The sequence below is a fragment of the Rhinolophus ferrumequinum genome, chromosome 12, assembly GCF_004115265.2.
Source record: "Rhinolophus ferrumequinum isolate MPI-CBG mRhiFer1 chromosome 12, mRhiFer1_v1.p, whole genome shotgun sequence".
Taxonomy (NCBI): Eukaryota; Metazoa; Chordata; class Mammalia; order Chiroptera; family Rhinolophidae; genus Rhinolophus; species Rhinolophus ferrumequinum.
This window is the reverse complement of record NC_046295.1, coordinates 75,200,705-75,215,887: the sequence shown is the minus strand read 5'-3', so window position 1 is coordinate 75,215,887 and position 15,183 is coordinate 75,200,705. Positions and strand designations below refer to the sequence as shown.

The 15,183-nt window shown below is 39.9% G+C and overlaps 1 protein-coding gene across 5 annotated transcripts in view; it reads left to right on the top strand.

The window, feature by feature from the left end:
- Positions 1-1,276: 1,276 nt before the first annotated feature.
- Positions 1,277-15,183, top strand: part of MAPKAP1 (MAPK associated protein 1) — a 219,241-nt gene continuing 205,334 nt past the window's right edge. For 2 of the 5 annotated variants that reach the window (XM_033123342.1, XM_033123340.1), the window contains exon 1: positions 1,277-1,543. The gene's annotated coding sequence lies outside the window, so the exon portion shown is untranslated. Of the gene's footprint in view, positions 1,544-3,212; positions 3,275-15,183 lie in introns of all 5 variants that reach the window. The other 3 variants (XM_033123341.1, XM_033123343.1, XM_033123344.1) reach the window with 3 other exon arrangements.

Here is a 15,183-nt window from a genome sequence, read left to right as displayed (position 1 = left end):
GTGGATATTCAATCCTTACAACTCATAAGTGCTAACCATGTCCAGTTGATTTCAGTTTTAGGTAGGTTGAGTTTTTCTGTGCCCGAGGGACACTCAGGCAGCTGTGCCTCAGGGTGGAGCTCAAGAGAGAAGTGAAAATGAAGATTAATAATTAGGAAAGGGCCAGACAACCCGGTGACTTTGAAAAGCAGAGTATCTAACCGTTCTACACCCTTTGCTTTGGCAGAGCTCCTCTGACAGGCCTCCAATGGAATTGTGGTGGCCTGTGTAGGAGTGCATTTGGTGTTTAAGGTGCATTCCCCCCACCAATGAGCTAGGAGGTCAATCATATATTTGAACATGGGGGTGGATCCATGGTGTATTTTTTGGTGACTTTAATACTGTGTATGGATCCCCTAGGGATGAAATTCAGCCTTGACCTTCTGTTTTTCTTTTGCTTAGGTGCATTTTTGAGAGAGACTTTCCAGACAGTTTCTCAGGTAGGAGAGATACATCATTGCATTGCTTGAGTCCTTTCCCCTTCACAAGGCTTCCTATACTGATTCCTGTTCAGAGAGAGACCCTGCAAACAATGAGCTCCCTTCTGGCCAGTCCTTATATCTTACGGAAATCTGCCTGCAGTTCTTTATTATTTGTTTGTTTGTTTAATTTTTTTAAATGTTTTTTTGTTTTGTTTTTTCTTTTTTCTTCCTCCCTATAGTTCTTGAAGAAGATAATTATTACCTCCATTTTACAGATAATAAGCATAATAACATTTACTAAGTGTTTATTGAATGTCAGGCACCTCATTTAGAGGTTTAAATGCATCATCCCATTCGATTCTCACAGCAATACCATAAAATTGGAACCATTGTATGGATGGGAAAACCAAGGGTCAGAGAGGGCAGGTGTCTTGTTCTAGGATACATACACAGCAAATTAGAGTTGGCATTTGAACCCAGGTCTTTCTGACCCAGAGGCTAAGCTGCCTCATCCCTCATTTCTGGATGAACATAGGGTTTTTTCCGTGGAAGCGGGAGGGAAAGAGAAGGAGATTTGGAGGAGAACGCTAACATTATTGCTATCTAACGAAGTCCGGGGCAGGTGTATCTCACCAGGTTCCCAGCTAATCTCCGAGCCAGGCCTTACCCGGGGTGGGGGGTGGGGGGGGTTGGAAATGGCACACATGCGCATGGACTCCGTTGGCCCCGCCTCACGGGAGGGCTTCTCTCCAAGCTCTCGGCTCCCGGGCTTGCGCACTACATCCCTAGCCAGCGGCTCCTTCCCGGTCGGGGACTTCCGGTGCATGGGGTGCGGTTCCGGGTCGTGGTGCGACTCGGGGCTACAGGGTTGCTGCTCGGCCGGCCGGCCGGCTGCGGCGAGTAACGTGGGCATGAGGGCGAGCCCGGAGAGTAGCAGCTGAGCCGGCCAGGAGGAACGACAGCCCCCGAGGATTCTGAGAGTGCGGAGCTCGGGGCAGGGGCCGGGAGGTGCGGGGGAGCCGAGCCCTCCCCCAAAGAACGTGCCCCGGGCCGACCCGGCCGTAGTGTGGCTGCAGCTTCAGGTAAAGGTTGCCCCAGCCGCTAGCTCCCTCTCTCGCTCTCCTGCCAGCCCGCCCAAGGAGCCTGGCGGCCCTCCTCACTCCTCTGCTCTCGGCGCTGCCCAGGGGACAGCATGTCTGGCCCTGGCTTTGGTCTCCCCTGAGCCTCCGTTTCCTGGCCCTTTCTAGAACTGGAAGCTGCTGTCTGTGAGCCTGACAGCTAGCTGGGTGTGTGATTTGGAGGAGGAGATACTAGTGGACCTGGTGATGGTGGGAAGAGGGTCCTGTTGGCTCCGGCAGTTCCTGGCCCTACACTGGGCAACAACTAGGTGTCCTAATCTTCATAACGTGAAAATCAAGTTTTTAAAGCTTTGCCTGTGCGGTCCCTGTTTCCTAGTGCCCCTTCTCCCCATTGCCACAAAGGGGTAAACAACCTCGCAGAGCTATTTTTTTCTAGAGGTAGTGCTGCTGTAACTTTGATTCTGCTTTTTATTGATGGGAATGGCAAGGAGTCTTAGATCTGTTTAAGGCTGAAAAAAATGATTGTAGTTTAAACAGGAGTATTTAACCGGAGGCCTAAAAGTTGACATAGAAAATGGTTAAAATTTCATTCTGCGTGAACACAAGTAGATTTTCAAGCCTGTCACAGTACCTGGCACCGTGCAGAGCGTCATGCTGTAAACCAAAACTAGCAAAATCCAAAACTTCCCCAGATGTGAATAGTCAAATGGAGACAGGTGTTTACATACATCGGGTAAAGCCAACATTCTCATTCTGTTTTTGACAAGCAAAAGGGGTGGATTCCTAATTTAAAATCCCACTAGAGAAGGAAAAGGAAGCCTTCTATGTTTTATTCCTCCTATACTGTGAGCCCACACAGGGTGCTCGATAAAATGCTGAGAGAGTTCTTGATGAAGCATTGATAATTGTTTTAATCTTTGTCAGTCTCCATACTTGCAAGCCTGCTGGAGCCTAGGAGGCATGCTGGTGGCCCCTTCCCCATTCAGCTTTGTGCGCATACCTACCTTCAACTACTGTGATGCCATATTGAACTCAACTTCCTCTACACCTCCTTATCTGGTACCTAGCCAGCTTTCCAGCCGTGCTTGAAATCGCTCCCTTCCTAAATCACTCTACCCTGATCCTTTACTTTAGATAAATAGGATCTCAAATCATGTTTGTTCTTTTCTTTGATCCTTGTTTTTTGTGGGACATTCTCCCTGTCTAGAAGGTTGCTGCTTTTCTGTTTCCACGTATTGATCTGTTATCCAGGGCCCAGCTAAAATTGGCCTCCTTCACCCAATTCAGGACAACCCCAGTCTGGAAATTACTTCTTTTCTAGACTCCTATAAACACTCATTATCGTCTCTACAATTATTGCTCTTAGCAAACATTCATTGACTATGGACATATACCAGGTACAATACCAGACAACGTAGAGATAAATAAGACATAGTCCTTGCTGCAGGGAGCTCAATTTAAGGAGTAATTCCAAAACAGAGTGATAAGTACATGGTGTGAGAGTTCTTTCTGGGGTACAGTAGTAGCAAAGGAGGGGGGTGGGTCATTAACTTTTGAGGAGTGTGCTATGGCCAGGTAATGCTTTATAATGTGGGGTTCACTAAGCTTTATTTATTATGTACTGGATATTACATATAGGTTTCTCTTTAATCATTTTAACCTCAATTTACAGATTAGGAAGACTCAGGATAAATTACACAGCTGGTACAAGACAGAGCCAGGATTCAAACCCAGGTCTGTCTAATACCTACATCTACTTTTTTCATTATGGGTTTTGCTTTCTTTCTCACACCATAGCTCTCTATATCAAGTACATATCGAAACAAGTATATGAGAGAAAAAATATGAACGTCAAAATTCATGGTATAGATGTTTCTTTAAATGTAGAGAGAAGACCGATCTTCCAAGGCAAGAAGGTGGTAGGTGGATCAGCTCAGCTTTGAATATGAACAGGAAAGTCATTCTGTAGAGAATAACCATGAACTTTGGTCAATTCCTGGTTCCTTTTCTTACTAGATATGTGACCTTTGGCAAGTTTTTAAAATTATAAACATCATTTTCCTCAAGTATGGATTGGGATAGGGGGATAATACGGACCTCATGGAATGCTGTGAATATTTAATAAGCTAATGTAGATAAAGGGCCTGAAGTAATTGCTATAAAATGCAAAGGTGCAATAACTGAGGCATGGTTGTAGAGTGGTGAGTAGACCAGCATGAAACAAGCAAACCATTGCTTCTTTTTATTGGGGATACTGGAGGTAAAGTTGGAGGGTCAGTAAGGATCAGTGTCAGTGAGGGCTTTGAGTGTCAGGCAAGAGAGGTAAATTCCAGTTTCTGCTTATAACTTTTCCTGTTAATAAATACTTTGAGGATCTGTGATTCATTTAACAGTGCCAGGGGAAATGTTAGACTCGGGAGATGCAAAGAGGACCCAAACCAGGTCCCCACCTTGAGGTTGTTGACATTCTAGGGGAGGAGACATTTATGTACAGGTGAATGATAGTAAAGTGCTATAGGTATTAAGATAGCAGTCCCCACAGGGTCCCAAAGAGCACAAAGGAGGGAACACTGATAATGGGAGCTAACGAGCATTTACTGTGTGCTAGCATTGTGCTCCATGTATTATCCCTGTATTTATTTCTGTACAGGAAGGTGTATGTTAGCATCTTGACTGATTTTACAGATGAGGAAACAGAGCACAGAGAGGTTCAATGAATTCCTTGAGTTTATGCAGCTCTTGGAGCTGTGAGTAGAGGGGATCATCTGCTAGTCTTTGGTATCTCCACTCTTCAGTACGACACCATGTTGTTTCCTTTTTGTCATGTGGATGGGGACCCTCTGGAGAAACTTGAGAGAGGTGCTGGCCTTGAGCCATAGGTTCTGTGTGCTAGGCAGTAGGGATAATGAGGAATGAACGTGGCCGCTGTACTCACGGAGCTCATCACCTCATCTGTCATGTTAATATATATGTATATATATTTGTTTAGTGGAGGGCTTGGTTTGCTTATTGTCTCATGAATGAAGACTTTAGAAACTGTTGTACTTCAGTGGATTTATAAATACTTTAGACTCAGAATTTGTTGGTAATCTGTTATTCTGATACATAGGCATTGTTAAGGGCACAGCAATAGATACCAAATTATTATATGACAAAGAATTCTGTCACATTATGTTTTCTTCCCAATGGAAGGTGTGCTGATCTTCTGTTTTCTCTGAGTTTGAGGTTTTTGAGAAGTTTTGACTCACAAGTTAACACATTTCACCTTGTGTTAAATTTAAAATAATTGAGCACTTATATTTTGGTCAATGTTAAATGTTTTTGTATACTTTATTTCCTTCATTCGTCATGATTCTGTGAGACAGGTGCTGTGACCCCATTTAACACGAGCAGCCTAAGGCTTAGTATTTAAGTATGTTACCCCAGAGCCACACAGCTAGTGAGTGATAATGCCAGAAAAATTTGGCCCAAAAAGAGTGAACAAATATTTATTAACTTAGTTCTTTTAGTTCTCTTTTGAGCATCTGGGACAGACCTTGGTGAACTGGAGGGCGCAGGACCAGTCTAGAAGTGTCAGTCACTTCTCAGCTCCAGTTGCTTGTTGCTTTGTGAGAAAGTAGGCCCACTGTCCCTGGATGTTTTCATGGTTTTCAAGAGATGCTGGAAATCTGGTTTTTAAAAATATTGCCATTTAAAAAATTATCGTGTAGACCAAAGCACGTTTGTGGGCTATATACAGACCTAGGCCGCCTGACGGTGAACTCTGATATACTCGATCGCTGAAATTTTGGTTCCCACTGTTCAAAGCAGGAGACACAACACAGGTTATGGTTATTGACCGGAAGTCTACTGGTAAATTGCCAGAATGAGGGGCTGTTGTAATTGACTCATACTGATGTCTTTGGGGAAGGGGCAGGGTGAATGTTTTTATTCTATAATCAGGCTAAATTTCAAGAGGAATGGGGTTGGGTAAGGAGGTGACCTTGTAATACTTTTGTTTTCTGCTCTTAGTACTTTACTACCAGATCTCGTCTCTTTGGTCTGCTCTACAATACTGTCGTGAAGTGAACAAGGGCGGGGGTAATTGTAACTTCTTGAGATGAAGCAATGGGAGCCCAGTGAAAGACTGTTTAATAGGAAGTGCACTGCATTGAGTGGGACCTGAATTCTGAATATAGGTATGCTGCTAACAGCCTTTTGGTTTTGGTCAAGTCACTTCCAGATTTTTGTATCTTTTATCCCCTCCCCATGATAACAGAGCTCAATTCAAGTCTTGCTGAGGTCTTTTCAGGATGCCAAGCTCTCTGTTTCTAATTGACATAATTAAAGTCACACAACTGATTACTGGCAGACCCCAGTAGAGAATGATTCAAATCTAAAATGCTGCTTCTCCTCCCTTGATGGCAGGTAAAGAGCTACTGCTCAGCTCTTCCCTCCGTTCTTTGTTCATTACTTGTTCTGGGAAAGGACCTTGACAGGCCAAGTGCTCCCCAAATGCACACTGTCCTCTGTTGACTATATATACACACGAGATTGAAAGGGGGCATAGAGACACCCAGCGTAGTGAGAGAAATATGGTCAGGGAGTTCCCAGCCCAAGAGTTTAATTTATTTTTATTTTAATAACCCACCTTCCACAAGGTGAAAATTGAAGAAATATTGGTCTTGTAGATACTTGTTTTCATTCATACTCTATTGTATAAGGAAATAACATAGAATATAAAAACGAAGAAAATAAATCCTGAGCAGTCATTCAAAATTTATTAACTCTAGTTGGCAGCAGTCTAGATATATTGGGGAAGTAGATTTAATATAGGAAACACAAAATTTGAACCCAAAGAAGAAAACAGGTTTAAGTAATTGAAAGTGAGAAAAATGGGAGAAACCACTTAAAAAACAAAACTTAAATTCTGGAAACAGCAGGAAGGTATTAGAATAACTATTGGAATTAAATTCTAGTAATCACTTGTGAAAGAAATTGAATGTTATGTCACATTTACCCCTACATACGTATATGCAGTGTTAGATTCATATCCTATACTTGACTTTACTTTTATGACTATGCTTTTATTATTGATGCAGACAAAATGGACTGAATTTTACACATTCAAAACAATAACATTTTTTAGTTCTCTATGAATTCATTTTAAGGTACTGTATTATAAATAAGTACTGTTTCAGCAGAGACATTGGTAGAAAATTGTTTGAAGGAATGGTTTTCTTCTTAAAACAAAATAAATTTTTAATCTGAACTTTAGTTGCTGACATAAGAGACCAACAAAGAACTGAGGTGCAGACTTGAATCTTGAAGCAATGTGAGGTGAGGCTTTGGAGTCACACCCACCGGGATTTGAATACTGGCTCTGTCAGTTATTAATTGTGTGACCTGGACAATCTTCAAATGAGGACAATACTGCCAATCTCATGCACCACTTGTGAGGATTAAAAGAAAGAACATATGTAAGTACCGTGTACCGTGATGCTCCTGGAAAGATGTGGATACCAGCATCCGGGGGCACAAGACATTCCGATGTTAAAGTAACAAGAGATGATTCTGAGGAGTGATTGTGAAGGAGTGAGACTCATCTGCATGTCTGGATCATGAAATTTGTCTTGTTAATTCCTAGTTCTGTGTGCATTATTACTCAGGACACCTACCAACTGTGCACGGTCGAGAAAATGGTTTCAGTTTGCTCTTTTTAGGCTATTAAATGAACTGATTTGTTAAATAACAATGAATACTTCCAATTGCTTATATTACCTTTTTTGTGTGCCCGTGACTACCAGTTGAAGTTTTTAGAACAAAGGATACTATGTTCTGCTGTCCCCGTCTTACAAATGCTATAACAGAAGCTTAGAGAAGTAAAGTGACCCAAGGTAGAGAGCTAAGGTGATGGCAAGGGTAGGATTTGAATCCTTGTTTTATTCCTTTAAATAGTGCTTTTGTCACTATTCCATGCTGTTCTAGATTTGGATATTAGAATTGCCCCTTGGATATTAGATTTGCCCCTTGTTTTGGGACGGTCACCAACCATGGCCCTTCTTACTCATTTACACTTACTGCCTGCAAAAAGTTGTTATTGATTATATTGTGCAAGTGTTTCGTTGTAGGTGTAATTTTATGATATGAAGTTTAAAGATTTAATAGAACTCTACTAATTAATACTCATTCCTGGCAGAGGTTGGTGGCGAGATGATCACTCACATTGTTAGTGGGAATATAAATTGGTAAAACTTTTTTGGAAAAACTTTTGGCAATATTTATCACAAGTCTTAAAAAAATAAGTCATACTTGCCTTTTGAGCTTGTGATTCCATTTCTAGGAATCATTCAAGAAATCATCAGAGATGTAGGAAAATATTCTTGTTCAAAGATGTTTGCTGCAGCAGTACTTATAATAGCAAAAATTAGAAACAACTTTGTTATTTAACAAAGAGTTTAGAGAAATTATGGAAAACCCATAGAATGGAAATACTTTGCAGTCACTTGAGATGTTTTAGAAGAATTTTAGTGACATGTTAAATGCTTATCATGTGACATGAAATGAAAAAGGGTATAAAACTATATAAAGTGTGATCCCAATTATGTCAAACATAAGGGAAAAAAAGAAATAGGTGGTAAGATGATAGGTCTTTATGCTTTTCTCTGTTTTCCAAAATATTCTCTGATAATTTAGTTTAAACTTAGTATTAAAAAATATGAGTAGAACTAGTGAACACCATTTTAACCGTAATGGTTTTCACTAATGCAGATGATCTGAAATTATAAATGGATTGTATTTTCAAGTTAGTTTTCACTTCAGTTGTTTTACACTCAGAATATGGTTTCATGGATCTTGACAAATGATGTTGAGGTTCCCAGGCTAGCCTTCCTCTCCTCACGCCCAAATCCTATTTAAGACAGTATTTATGGAAAAAGAGTTGTGTTCATGGTGGTAGCAGTGTCCCAGTGCTGCCATCACCTCTGGGACAGTGAGTAGTCCTGTGACAGGTCTGTATTTCAGAGAGCGTGTACTCCTGTCTCTGTGAGGTTAGACAGTTGTACATAGAGAAGTTGTTTTGTGAGTTGAATGCATAGCTATTGAGAAGTACTTTCTAGGTACGGAAAATTAGAAGTGGGAATTTCTATTTGACTTTTTTTGGTGAGAAAAAAATGGAAGATCAAAGTTCGGATTTTAATTTTTCTGTAACTATTCAAAAAGTATGATTATTAAAAGTCATGATGAATTGGTGCCTTTTACTCTTTTCTAATTGTCATATACTTCATAATTGAAATTGCAATGGTTTCAACACATATAGTTAAGCATGATGGCAGTTAGGTTTTCTTTCCCTAATGTACTTGGTAATTCTCCTATATACAATATTAAAAAGCATGCAGAAATTTTAACGAACTGTTTACGCATATTTAAATTAGGGAAATACCAGGCAAGATGTTTCTTTTTGTAAACTGCTTCTGTCCAAAGCATTCTGTATATTATCAGAATGAAAAATGACAGCACTTTGTCATCTGTTCAAATTGATATTGCACTCTTTGCAATGACAGCTGAAAAGGCCCACAGGTGCCATATAAAGAGGTGACCATGTTGTCATATTTCATTTCGGCATCCCTCTGCAAAGCCATAATTACCTAATTAGGTTGTTAATTAGGAGATTAGCATTTTACTATATTGATAGAATGCTCTTTACTGGCGTGGGGCTAGATACACATTTGTCTGCCCTAATTTATAATCTCTGCCTTTTTTGTACTTATTTATTTGCTTGTGTTCCTGATGTAGGGCAGTTCAGTTTACCCGAGAAACAGTTTGTTTACAAGCTAATGAACTTTTGATCACTGGATTAAAGTTGCTGTTAAAATAGGAACAGAGTTAAAAGGGTGGTCACATCCCCAAAATGATAATAAAATTTCTGAGTTGGTGTAACTTGTATTCTCGTTAGCATAGGCAACAAACACATGATAAGAAATAAAATTGTTGGTATAAAAAAATCAAAACTACAAATACTAAATCTGACATATATAGAGAGATTTATATATCCTAAAGTAGACAAAGGAAATTATCTTTAATAACAAACCCCTGTCATTTAGACTTATAAAATATGTTAAGTATTTTGAACGTAGTTCAGAAACTGAAGCTTGTTTAATGACTTCAGAACAAATACATTCAGTTTTCAGTTTAGACTTCCTTAGATAGTCATCATGCATCAGGGTTTATTTCATTTGTACCTTCTGTCCATTAGTCTGTGCTGGGAACATTCTCTTCCCACAATCTTTGCAGTCCTGAGTGCTTATGGAATTTGAAGTATTTCAGAGTAACCTTCACTTGGTGAGCTATTGGGAATAAGCAGCGCGATTGCGTTCAACATTCTTTGGGTGGAAGAGGGGTGGTAAAAAACCCAGTTTCCATCTATTTTCACTCCAGTGCGTGATTTGACTATAATGTTTGTAATTTGCATTAGATGTACTTTTTCTGCTGTTTCCAGTTAAGGAGATTAAGAGTTTTATAACAATGTTAGGAGCACCATTCCCACTGAGGTAGTTTAGCTCCTTTTGATTATATTTGGTAGTAACTGTTAAAGTTGTAGAAAGTGCATATGTGCCTAAGTCCTTTTTCTCCACAGTTGTTCTGAAGAATTGCATTTGTTTATATCCAATTTTCTTTAAAATTTAAAAACATATTTAAAAATATTTTTATATGAAGAAAATATCATATGTAAAATCTTCCATTCAGTGAGTTAAGATTTTTGCTTAATTGTAATCATTTATTCGGTCAGTAGTTGCTGACTATATATTAGGCACTAGGCATATGTCTGGGAATTAAGCAGTGAAAACTATACACCACACTTCCCTCGTGGGACTTGCAGTCTAGTAATGGAAAGCACAGCCTAGTTTGAGAAGTGTAACCTACCTTGAGAAGTGTTGTAGTAATGGAAGTAGAGGTGAGTATGGAGGGGTACCTGCTCTGGACTTGGTAAGGTCACAGCTTCCTGGGCACAGGATGTCTAAATTGGGATCTGAAGGATAAAGGAGACAGTGATGTCTAAGCCAGGGGGAAGGGCAGAGAAGAGTGTTCTAGACAAGTAGTATGTGTTCTAAGGCTTCAAGAAAACAAAGTTAAGTATGACGAGTAGGAAGGACTAAGATGGTAATTTATGAAGATGGGGCTGCAAAGGTAGGCCAGGTTCAGTTCGATGAAAGAGTTGGGGAAGTCACTGAAGGATTTCCAGACAAGTTAGGAACCGGTGGCTATAGCCTAGGTGAGAGAGGTGGCTTGGATTAGTTTATGGGAGTTAAAAGTGAATGAAATCTAAAGAGGAGGCAAAGGAATGGTCATTAAATGGCTGTAGGCTTCATAGAAAGAAAGGAGTCAGGGATTCTAATTTGGATATTCTATTTGTTTTCTAATTTTAAGTATGGGAATATGTGTTTGAGTACCTCATAAAGACGAGGTTCATGAATCTTATTTTCCAGTATGACCCCAAAATGTACAGTACTAGCAATTAGGTTTCTTTCAGATGAATTGGGAAAGTACTAATATTTGAGTATCACTTTTGGGCCCTACATTGTGACAGCTGCTTTACGAGGTATGTCGTAACGTCTTACAGAGATCCAGTGAAATTGTGACTTGCCCAGTTTTCTCAGCTCCTGTGTGGTGGAATTGCAAGCACCCCAAAGCTTTTGTGTTTTCTTGCATGCTATGTTGCTCTTCTTTCTTTATCCCCTTCCGTTTGTTTGTACCAAAGTGAAGTGGAGAATTACATCAAGGCTGGGTAGCTCTGTATGTTGCTGACAGAGGCATTGTATTAACTCCGTGGCATCCGTCTTAGGGCCTCACCCACTGTGGGTGTAGATTAAAGCATCGTCTGGGGCTTTGGTAGGAGAAGCTCCTCCTGCGCACGCACCAGTGTCTCTGCTTCAACAAGTTAAGTTCTGTTGGCATTACCGGCACTGCGATTGAATCTCTCTTAATTAGAAATGTAGATTAGCTGCCTCCACACAGGGTCGCTAACATTATATGAAAGTTCTCTTCCTTTGGCCAGCGGAAGAGACTTGGAAACTCCCATTTTTGCTTGAGGAATTTGATATCCCTTTGATACAGTCAACTTGTATTACAAATTGTTTAAAAGTGTTTGTGGTTACTGTTGCAAATACTGTTCAGTTAAGTTAGTTGTTGGTATCCTGTGTGGGGATCACCTAAACTGGCAGAAATCTAGGATGCAGCATGGATTCTAGCCATCCTATGTTTCTACTTCCCCTTTTAAAATTGGGATATAATTCATATGCCATAAATTCACCCTTTCCAAGCGTACAATTCAATGATTTTTAGTATATTCACAAAGTTGTATAACCATCACCACCATCTAAAACCAAAACATTTTTGTTACCCAGAAAGAAACCCCATACCCATTAGCAGTCACTCCTCATCCCTCCTTCCCCCAGCCCCTGGCAACCATTAATCTATTTTCTATCTCTATGGACCTGCCTATTCTGAACCTTTCATATAAATGGAATCATACAATAATGGCATTTTGTGTCTGCTTTCTTTTACTTAGCATGTTGTGGCATGTATCAATATTTCATTCCTTTTTATTGCCGAATAATATTCCATTGTACGGAAATAGGAAATACCACATTTTGCTTATCCATTCATCAGTCAGTGGAGGTTTGGATTGTTTCCACTTTTTGGCTATTGGGAATAATATTGCTCTGAACACCATGAACATTCCGATCCAAATTTTTGTGTGAATGTGTTTTCAGTTTTGTTGGGTATATACCTTATAGTGGATTGCTGGGTTATACAAGTGACTGTTTAATATTTTGATAAACTGCCAGACTGTTTACAAAAGTGGCTACGTCATTTTACCTTCCTAGCAGCAGTGTATGAAGTCTGCCCCCTTCCTGCTTTTGCTCTCTTCAGGCTCTGTGTTGGCTCTGGTCTGAGCTGGAAGCAACCTTAGGTCCTAGGAGTTCCATGAGCTTTTGTCTTTTTTTTTTCCCTCTGTCTTGATTAACAGGAAACTTTTACATTGTTCTCTGTTCAGCCAGGTTCATTCTACAAGGATATGTGTACCAGGCCTTATTTTGGGTATTAGTGATAGGAAGCCAAATAAGGCTTCTAGTCCTTTCCTCTCAAGGACTTCATAATCCAGTAGTTGGAACTTCTTAGTAGGAAATGAGAGGAGAGGGGAAAGCCAGTGACAAAAGTAACTGCTTAGATACTTGTGAAATTCCACAGAATGGATCCTAGCTTTAGAATTTAGGCAAAGGTTGACTGACTTGGTTTTCACAGCTTTCTTTTTTCATCCCATCATTTAACTATTGCTGTTTCTTGGGTTCCCTAGATTACTGTTCTTTCTTACGTATTCTTCCTGGGTAAGCTCATTCACATCCATGGCTTCATCTGGCATTAATGCGTTGATGTGTTCCAAATTTGTTAAGATCTTTTTCCGAGGCTTTGGGTTTGCATACCACTTCATGTGTTGTCTCCTGCGTTTGCTTAGGCCTTTCTCCTAGGCTATCATAATGGTTTGTATCATGATGGATCTCTGGGTAATCCGTAGACATCTCAAGCTCACTGTGTCTGAAACATAATTCCTCATTTCCCCTCTCCCTGTTAAGCGGTTCCTACTTTTGAGTTCACAGTTTCATTTGTTGGCACTGTCATGCAAGCCATAAACTTTCCCCTTCTCCTTAACCCTCCACATCCGCTCAGTCACCAATTTCTACCAATTTTGTCTCCTAAATATTTCTTAATATTTCTTAAAATCACAGACCTATCTCTCACTGCCTTACTTCAGATTTCATTATCTCTTCCCTGATTTGTAGTCACAGCTTCATAACTAATCTTGTCTCTTGTCCATCAGATTAATCTTCTCTGCAGTTTCCAGAGCACTCTCTGAAATGCTAATCTAATCACCAACTTTGAACTCCATGTGGTTTTAGTTCCTACTGTGTTTCCCCCAAAATAAGACCGGGTCTTATATTAATTTTTGCTCCAAAGACGCAGTAGGGTTTATGTTCAGGGATGTCATCCTGAAAAAGCATGCTAGGGCTTATTTTCCGGTTAGGTCTTTTTTTTTTTTTTCCGGTTAGGTCTTATTTTCAGGGAAGCACGGTAAATACATATTCTGCTGTTTCTGGTTTTAGTGCCTTGTCTCATGCTGTCTCTTTACTTGGAAGAGATAAGTTTGTCTTTTTGACCCTTCTTCCAACTATGCAACCAACTTCTTATCTTTGAAGATTCATTTTAGACCAGGGAATACTAGCAATAACAATAATTATAAACATTTGTATAGTGCTAACCATGGGCCAGGCTCTGTTATACACACATAACATACGAGTATATGAATCCGTTCAATCCTGACAACAGTCCTGTGAGGGAGGCACAGAAATTGTTCTTTTCCCTAGATCCCACAGTGAGTCAGTGGCTGTATCCAGATTTGGAGCCAGGCAGTCTGATGCTCGATTGCTTTCCTACCTCCCCTTTCCCAACCTCCTCGATTGCCTCCACTTCCTCTCCTCCAAAGGTTAGTTGTCCTTTCCCTGCTTCTGTGATAACCCGTGCCTGGCCTGATATGCATCTGAAGTCCATAGGACAGATCTGGGGAAAATTTTATTTTAAACATTTCTGATCAAGGAGCCAGCATTATAGATGATTCAGTTGCCAGCTCTTATTTTTCCTCTGTTCTTAAGGTTATAAACATACCTGGCAAAGTTAGTGCAGTTTTGTTAATAACAAGAAAAGCACTTACCCTTTATCAAAGTTAAAAGTTGGAAGTGATCACTTCCATTATTTTGATCTTAGTCATGTCTGTGAAGCCTTGTCTGAGTATCCAGATTCATTTAAATGTTTTTTTCTTTGTGTTTCCATACATAGTACTTTGTTATAGAATCCTCTAGCATTGCTCTCATTCTTTGCTGTGACCATTTGTGTACTTGTCTTTTCCCTCTTGTTTGATTGGAAGCCTTTTGGGGATAGGGACTGTGATTTACTACTTTATACCGCTAATTCCCGGCACGTAGTATGTATTCCTGCATGTTGAATGTATAGGTAAGTGTGTTTATATCCATATCTAGACGAGTGAGAGAAGGGGATTAAGAAGAATGTGATGCAGGAGACAAACTGGAAATCGGAGGCAGCAGATTATAATGGTTATGAGCCAGCCTCTTTCCTGCCCCCACCTCTTGCTAGTTCAGTGGCCTTGGGTCTCAGCTGACTGATTTGTAAAACATGAATAATAATAGACTCTACCTCATAGTTTTGTAAGTGACATAAGTGCTTACTAAATAAATAAGTAACCTTCTGGAATCCAGATAATTGATTATTCTACTTAAATTGTATTTTGTGAAACACTTCCACCCTAACTTCATAACATTATAGGCAGAATGAAGCCAGTCTGCTGCCCTGTCCTCATGTTTGATCAATGTCGTGATGGTTTAAAAAACAAAAGAAGAACATAGTCTACAAGGTTATAAAAAATACCTGGCAAAGTTAGTGCAGTTTTGTTAATAACAAGAAAAGCACTTACCATTTATCAAAGTTACGAAAGCTCCATTCAAATGAAAGTACAAAGCATCTTTCAAAGTCACATAAAAATAGTTTGGGGATTATCTCCTACTTTAGATTTTCTCATTGCTGTCCTCCACTCA